Source organism: Salvia hispanica, chromosome 4 (genome assembly GCF_029641045.1).
Source record: "Salvia hispanica isolate PSC_SH4W2 chromosome 4, Shi_PSC_v1, whole genome shotgun sequence".
Taxonomy (NCBI): Eukaryota; Viridiplantae; Streptophyta; class Magnoliopsida; order Lamiales; family Lamiaceae; genus Salvia; species Salvia hispanica.
The window spans coordinates 6,065,651-6,074,671 of record NC_142695.1 but is presented as its reverse complement, the minus strand read 5'-3'; positions in this window follow the sequence as shown (position 1 = coordinate 6,074,671).

Sequence of the window (9,021 nt, the reverse complement as noted above, 5' to 3'; positions counted from 1 at the left end):
GCTTTGTCCACTAAAATATGTCCTGTATATCTATTTATGAATATTTTACTATTTTTTTCTCTCTCTTATTTTATCGATTTTTTACCCTCTCAACTATTTATCAGTTGCTTATTAAAATTCACGTCATCTACAAAATTACACTCTTTTTTAGATTGGAGAATATATTTTATTGAAATAAAATTGTGGGTAACTTTATATTTTATTTTTGAATTCTCATTTTATCTACTTCTATGCTTAGGCATGTGAAATTCCATAAACAAATTAATTGCACCGACGTCGAAATATATTAAATAGTTTAATAGAATGAGCAAATTCCAATCTTCTTGTTGTGTATGTGCACACACAATTATTTTTGTATTTAACAAAACATACATCAGCCATAAGAATTTTTAAATGTTATTGGTTTGGTTAAGAGGTTTGAATACAAAAGACCACGATTAACCGAACATACCCAAAACTTATTTTTAAAAGTGTAATTACTAAACTCCTTAAGTAGAGTTGATGAACTTATGTGAATTTGTTTTCACTTAGTTTTAAGATTATACTCATGTTGTTTTAGATAACAAGGAGAATGCCATTTGAGATCATTATTTTTGGAAATTGCAATTTTCCATTATTTTATGTTGGAATGATGTTTGTATTTTTCTAACCGTACTCACTCCTATTAAAAATGAATGGCACAAATTTATTACACAGATTAATTTATTCATATATACACCACAAATTAATGCTGATGATTAAATTAATGTATAGGAAGGATATTTAGGTTTAAAGCTATGAGTAGAGTGGTCCATTTGATCTTCTTTGTATGGCTAATATTTGTGTAAGAAAAAAGACCATACACATGATGTTAATTAATAACTCTCACATGGGTCAATTTATCTCCATCTAAACTTTTATTTTTAATTTTCATCCCAAATTGGGGAATCATCCCTAACTTTTATATGATTTTGATTACTCTCAAGATTAATTGCGTTATTTCATCTGCATGCTAACTAAATAAGTAACATTTCTGTCACAAATGTCATAGCCAACCATTTATGTTGAAAATCGAATTACTTAATAGTATGTTTTTATTAGCTTCTAAAAATTCACCTGATAAAATTATTGCAATGATAATAATATTAATCTTTATCTAGTAAAAAAAAAATATTTAAAATCGTGATCACGCTTGCTAATAATATGTAATATCATTTAATTCAATACACAAAGTCACGACAACTCTAAAACATGACTTACTCTCATGACTTGGGATTCTGTAATAATACAAAGTATTAGTACAAGAAAGAAATAAAAAGTTCCTCTGTCTGGTAAGGAATATTGCAGGTGTATAAATAATTTTTTCTCGAATTTACATTATATACGCTAGAGCCTGACACAATTTTATTGACTTTTGGTGCACCATACAATTTGTTTTCATATATCTATACAACATCAATTTCTAAACATTTTGCAGGTCATTATTTTAATTTTTAAATCCTACTTGACTTGGTCGTGTTTTAAATTTTGTATTATATTATGCAAATTGAAACAAGAATTCATGGATACAAATCATTATATAATTCAACTGACTAAAATTTTGTCAAATACTACTATATCATGCAAATTGAAAAAAGAATTCATGGATAAACGACTAATGTTTTTGTCAAACAAAATATGCACGCTTTAGTTAATATTCTTAGTTTTATCTAATTAAAGAGTTGTATTGCAAATTATTCCTACATCGGATTGTCATATACGTGAATGTCAATCGACAGTAGTAGCGACTAGCGAATTCATTAGCACAATTCGATCAATACACTAAAAGCAATAAATACTATTTATGTCAAAAATCAATTACGAATCTAGATCTATATATTCTTATCTCTAGTTTTCACTTCGTATCATTAGATGATAATAATAACGATCTAACACTACTTGAGATAACCCATGTTCTCATAGAAATATCAAGAATTTTATATGTTTTATTGATATTAAATGTAATATTATTGTAAGATATTGCAAAAAAAAAGTCATATACATAATTTTTAAAATGGGGTGTATCTGATAAAAAGGACTCCATTTCCACTTTATATATGCAGAGTGAATCAGTGAATCTTTTTAAACAAAAAGTTGTCGTCCGAATATAATAAAAGAATATATCAGGGAATCAAGAGAATTATAATAAACTAAAAAATAAATATAAAAAATCAAAGAGGTTGACATTTACTCGTCTAGAAGTTTGAACACTCACCGATGATTGCGGCCATATATTATCCCTCAAAATATTTTTAACTTTTTTTCAATTTTACAGGTTAAGAAAAGAAAATTATTAAATCTGTCAGAACATGATAAAAAGGTCAAAGTCAGCAGCTGTTTCTGTCCTAATTAAATATATATAACTACATAATTCAAAACAATAATAATACTAATAAATAATTCAAAAAATATTTGATCTTGTAAGGGTTTACGCGTCAAAGACATTTGACGACAAATGAAGTCCAGACAAAATCAGCCTTGTTTTGTGTGCTTCTCACTTATATATGCTTATTCTTTGTGTAAAAAATAAAAAATCCAACTAAGCTTTTTTTTTTGTAAAAGAGTATTTCGAGTGACAGCTATTTTCACCCATCACTTTCCTAGCACTAATTAAAAAGATGATTTTTCCTTCTTATTTGCAGGCGATTTAAAATTCACCAAATTTGTGTTTAGATGATTGCATATAATTTGATTAATATTCGAAATTTGACTTCCTTGACCGTGCGAATTAAAACTTATAGTCTTGAAAATACTTCTTTAACATAAATATGCCAATTAGTTTTATTCCATCTACCACAAAATAGTACTCAATGGCCAAAATATAAAGTTCATAAAATAAATTATACTAGTACTTATATAAATTTTAACTTTTAGAGGATTTATTTACAAATTATAAGAATGGGCCAAACAAATTATACTACTACTAGTTTTGAAGAAAATTCAACCAACCCATTGATTTAAAGGCCCAGGACGGATAAGAAGAAGAAGAAAATGCTAATTTGGGCTTTCTGTTGGGCTTCTAATAGTAATCATATGCGATTATAAAGGAATGAACTTTACCTAAAAAAGTAAAAAGGCTTTATAGAAATAATACTGGGCTGTCTTGTAGGCTTTGGGTAGGAATATAAATTACTTTTATGTTTATTAAGATAAGGATGATAATCAGACCAATTAGTTTGGAGTCCAAGCCTATACGGTGTGGTAAATGAGAAACCATTATTAATTTTGTTTAAAATAAATTCAAAAAAATAGCCGATATTACCCGAGCCGCTCAGTGATTCGACCTAAGACTCGTTGGTCAAATTTACATTCGATATATTTGACTTCAAGAATACCAACTTCGTTATGGATATATAGTTATTGTTTTGAGTTATACATATATTTTTCTTGTTCACATAGCCCAAAAATTTGAATGAATGATATAGTTTGCTAGTTAGGATGATGCTAGGACTACGTTAAGAGTAACTTTCAATTCGTCTACATAAAAACAAGCCAAAATGATTAAGTCTAGGCTATATATCACTTCCAAATTATAATGGCGACCATTTCGATTAGATTGTTATGCTAACACATTCAAACAAAATTTTGACCTAATTCACTAGGCGATAAATTGAAGAGAGACATAGAAAAAGGGATCTATACAGGAGTATCAAATTATTAATCATGATCTTTGAACATGCTAATACGATACGATATGGCATATATAGAAACGAGTCAGAAAAATTGAGGTTGTAACAGCATACTTACAAGTTAACTACAAAGTTCTCATTGTTGCTATAAAAAATACTGTATCAAAATAAAAGCAGGCATGTCAATCAGGCTAACCTATTTATTTTGGTTGGTCAGTTCATTTGGTTTCCGACTATTTTCTGTTCAAGTTGTTCGAGTTTGGCCCTAATCCTAACTCATTCAATTCGAGCTAGCCCGTTGAACGATAATGTTTACGAAAACAAATTAAAGGTACATAAGTTTTTCATAATTATTTTCTTGTAACAAGGTTAGTTATTGTTTCTCAAATTCAAACATTTAATTTTTATTAGATAAAAATAAATATGATTTCAACATTAATATTCCAAATAATTAATAAATTAAGTAATATGAAGTATTTCGTTGGTGTCATTCAACATAAATAATAATCAGGCGACAGAGAAAATTATACTAACTTATTTTTCAAGTATGAAAATCTTATTCTCAAACACTCCCTCCGTCCCGCTCTAAGTAGAATATTTCTTATTCGTCACAAAATTTAATGTAATGTTCTATTGTGACTTAAGTGAAGAGAGATCAAAGTGATTGAGAGAAATTTAAAAAGTAGAGAGAGTGATGTTTTGATTTTAAGAAATGTGTCATTTAGAGTGTGATATCTTAAAAAATAAAATGTGTCGCTCAAAATGAGACGAAGGGAGTAAAAAAAATCTCTTAGACGAGCCAAGCCACTCGATTTCAGGCTACTTTTGGCTTGAACAAATCGAGCTTATTTATTTTGAGCTTGAAAATTTTGGCCCTAGTCCACATTTTTCCTTGTGTTATTCGGATCGACCCATTTTGGTTTTTCTTTTGGACATCCTTTAGATTTGATATTAATTAGTTATGGTGTAATTATAAAATTGGAGCTATCCGAATGAGAGCAATATTCGCACATGAATATATCTATATTCGTCGAGTGAAATCTAAGTATTAATTATGATTCAATTAGGTGAACTTAGAGAGATAAGTATTATTTTGTCTTATTAATGTCCATAATAAAAATCAGGATTTATTATTAGTAGTTTAAATGTTAAGTAATGTCATTGACATATGTTTCTTGTCTAAATTTTGTAGCATGGTATGATTGTGTAGCAACTAGCAAGGCGATTCAAAATTTCCAATAAATTTCGAAATAATATATTTGGGGGTCGAGGGAATGACAATGATGAAAAGCTAACCCATGTTTGCATTTATTTGGGACAATATGATAAATGCAGGATACTTTTGCTCACTGTGTAAGTTATCACATGCAATTTGGTGCTACATCAAAGTCTCATGTAGTTAATAATTAAATAAAACACAATAAAATCATGCTTTGCACGAAAACAAACTAAGTACCACTTTTATCATTACCATAATCACTATGAAACTATCTTAAAATTGTACTGTAAGGATTTATTACTAAATATTATCTTGTGCATGAAGTTAGAAAGTCGTTCTCATTTTTATAGTAATTGTCATTTAAATCATAAACTTTGATTAACAAGAACATAATTATAAAATTATAATTTTACAGTTGTTTTTTTAACCATTTTATAATGGTCAAAATTAAAATTAATATACCAAAATAATAATGATATAATAATATAATCAAGTCATTAGAATATATAGCTTATGAAATATGGATATGTACGTAGGGGTGCGTTAAAATGACAATACCTCTTAAAGTAACATCATACCATCATTTCTAGCTAATCATTTGTACACGTGGACGAATAATCAGCTGTCATGTTGCAATCATAAAAAATGCTTAAGGGTAAATTTTCTCGGCCAACAATATCTAATACACTAGACAACAATATTCAATACACTAGACAACAATTTACAGTAAATTTTTCTCGGCCAATAATATCCAATACATCAGACAACAATCTACAGATTACTATCTAACGTTTATACTATTGTTGTTTAGTGTTTATAATATTGCTGGATATGTGATGTCACAATATTACTTTAAGAGATGTTGTCTTTTTAATACCGTATATTATTGCATCACAAAATTATAAGTACTATATTTCAATAGCATCGAGTGTACTACTGACATATTAATTGTGTTATGTTAATGTAGATATGTATAATTGCATCACATTCAATTTTTAAATGGAAATGCCATTGCTTAATGTGGATTTTTTATGCTTTTGTAACATTTAAACACATGGTTGCCACTAAATCTTGATAGTGAGTGGAGCCCATAGTCCTGCCTTTATGATTAATTTTTTCTATTTTTATAGTTTCTGCTCACTGGATTTTAATCACTTTCTTGAAACTGTCAAACTTAATATTTCACCCAATTTTTTATTGATTTTGGGACCCAATTTTGGGCTGACCCATGTGCCTTGGTACCTTCTTGTCGATCTAAAACCTCTATTTAGGGTTTCCATTTAGATACTATTATATGAAATTTAATTCATAAGTCATAATTATGCAGATAATATCATGTCAAGTGGAGGTAAGGACAGGGTTAGTGATTATGTCTATCTTAACTTTTGTGATTAAGAAGTTTTATTTGTTCTATTATTGACAAGCCATAGGGCATGCTACAATTAATATGATATAACTATATAATAATGAAGGATTACTTTAATATTCAGATTTACATATGAATGTTGAATAATCATTGTGTTATACTATGATTATGCATCTCTAGCTAAATAGTTATGTAAAGACAACAAATTCTATTTTTAGTGCAGATATATTTATGGGTATGTGAACACATTATTTTGAGAATATTTCACTATTATGTCCTGTCATGTTTTATGGAAAATTTCCAAAGTTTTTGGGAGGTAAAATAATGTGATTTTTTTGTTGAAGATGATGTGAGTTAATTATGCATAAAACAAGGAATTATATTAAAATATATCTTATGATTCTCGTGATACATGTATTTTTATGCACCTAATTATAAATCCTATAGCTTTATTTTCAACTCTTACAACAATTTTCTTATTGCAGCATGTGCAAGCAATTAAATGTTTAGACAGGTGCAACATGTGTCACAGCAATGCCCTAACCACTACCATTGGGCATTGAGCACAAATAACAATATTGTTAACTACAACAAATAATATTGTTATTCAAAATTATTTTTAATAAGATTAACGACTCTGTTATCTCTTACCCTACTACCTATTCGCGAGCTACTATAGATCAAGAACTTATATTACTAATAGTGTTATTCAAAACTAATTATAAGTAAAATATTTTAAATAATAATTAATCAACATTTGATATTTAAATAATTATAAATCATAATTATGAAATAAATTCCCTCGTAATGAATTTTTAAATAAAACTTTGTCAGTAAAAACAATACCCCATCTACTCATCGAAGTAGAATGAACCCCAAGTTAAAGTAAATTCATATATGTGAAGTAGAATGAACCCCGAAGTTAAAGTAAATTCAAATATGTGTGAGGTTTCGTCGATGAACATCTGAATTCAAATTCGTATAATATTGTCGGTTTTGACCTAGATTTATATGGTTTTATTTTTTGGAACACTTCCCAAAAGATTTTATATTAATGGAGTTGGGGTAACCCTTATCTGTCCTCAACTTTTTATTTATTTTCTGATATGCGATATAATTTACACTTTCAACAAATCTCCCCTCAAACCAAGAGCACATAGATCACAAGTTATCATATCTCTTGATCATGTCACACAGGAACAGTGAAGAACGTGAAAAACAATCGACCGAAGCTCGAGCCACACATGCTCGTTCCAAGCTCTGATACCATTATAATGGTTCGTCGATGCACATCTGAACTTGATATTGTACACTTTAGCTAAATTTTCACAGTTTTATTCTTGAGATATCTTCCAAGATGCCTCATATTAGTGGAGTTAGAGTAACCCTTACATGTATAACAACTATTATTTGTAACTTTTTTTTACTTATTCTTTGATTTGGGATGTGTAATATGAAAAAAAAATAATTGGAGAACACCAAAAGTGAGACAAAATATCTGTACTGAGATGAAGACTCATCGGATTTTGGTTTATTATTTTAGTTTTTCTATTCCTTTCTCTTTGTCACATTATTTTGTCATTGTAATAAGATTTTATGAACTTGTAGTTACTCTCTTCCTTTTGGGCATTTTATATTATATTTTCTCTTTTTCATATATATAAAACAAAAATGAAAAGGTAGAAGATTTAGTGTTGCACATGGGTGGATGGAGGCAACATGTGCTTTTGTGGATGAAGAAGGTAGCAACATGTGCTTTTAAATCCCTTTCTCTCTCTCCACCGCTCATTTGTCACAATATCAAATATATTTCCATTTTATGGTCCTGTTTTCAATCATCACTTTCCAAAGTAAAATATAAAAAAAAAAGTGTACAAATACCTAAATCTAATCTAGTGATCGATGAAATCCACATTAAATGAATCAATCTCCTTTGTAGTCTTTTTCGTACAAAGACGTTTACATTACCCACATTAACGATTCATCATGTCATACAACATAAATATGCCTTTCACAAATTAATGACAAACATGTAAATGTCAATGAAAATCACTAGGTTTGAATTAAACCACCATTGTCAAACACCTTGTTTTATGAAAGCTATCACAAAAATAATTGCAAAAGAAAATTCACGTGTGTCATTTTCAGAACTTCATATGTCAATAATAAAGGGCATGGCACAAAACAGATTTCTTAACTGACTCTACCTCTCTTCATTACCAAAAGGCCCCTACACATTATTACACTATCTCAAAAACACATGCATACCCACATTTTTGTGCCCCATTTCCATCATTATACAATAATATTATCCATGTAAATTCTGAGTTTTAATTTTGTGTTTTTTAGAGTTAATATGAATCATTTAACTTGTGATTAAGAGAGACTTCAGGTTTTGGAGCAAAGATTGTTACAAGGCTTGTGTTGTTGCTCTTGTTGTTTCTTTGGTTCTTTGGATGTTGTACGTTTAGCCTGTCTGCTGGTATTTGATTGAGGTGTCGTTGTACTCTTCTGTTTTTGGTTTTTGCGTTTTGGCATTTGACTGCTTGACTTGAACCTTTGCTTGCTGCTGGCCGGCTCGAGCCTTTCTCGATTTATCCAAAAAAATTTGGGATTAAGAGAGTGTGTGACTAATTAAATTCAATTTTAGAGAGTTCATTAGATGTTTCATGAAATTTTAAAGTAATTGGATATTTTAGGGAGGAAGCTAAAATAAAATAAAGTAACTGGATATTAGAAGGAGATAGCTAAAAGAAAATAAATTTGGAAGATTATATAAAGGCAGTGTA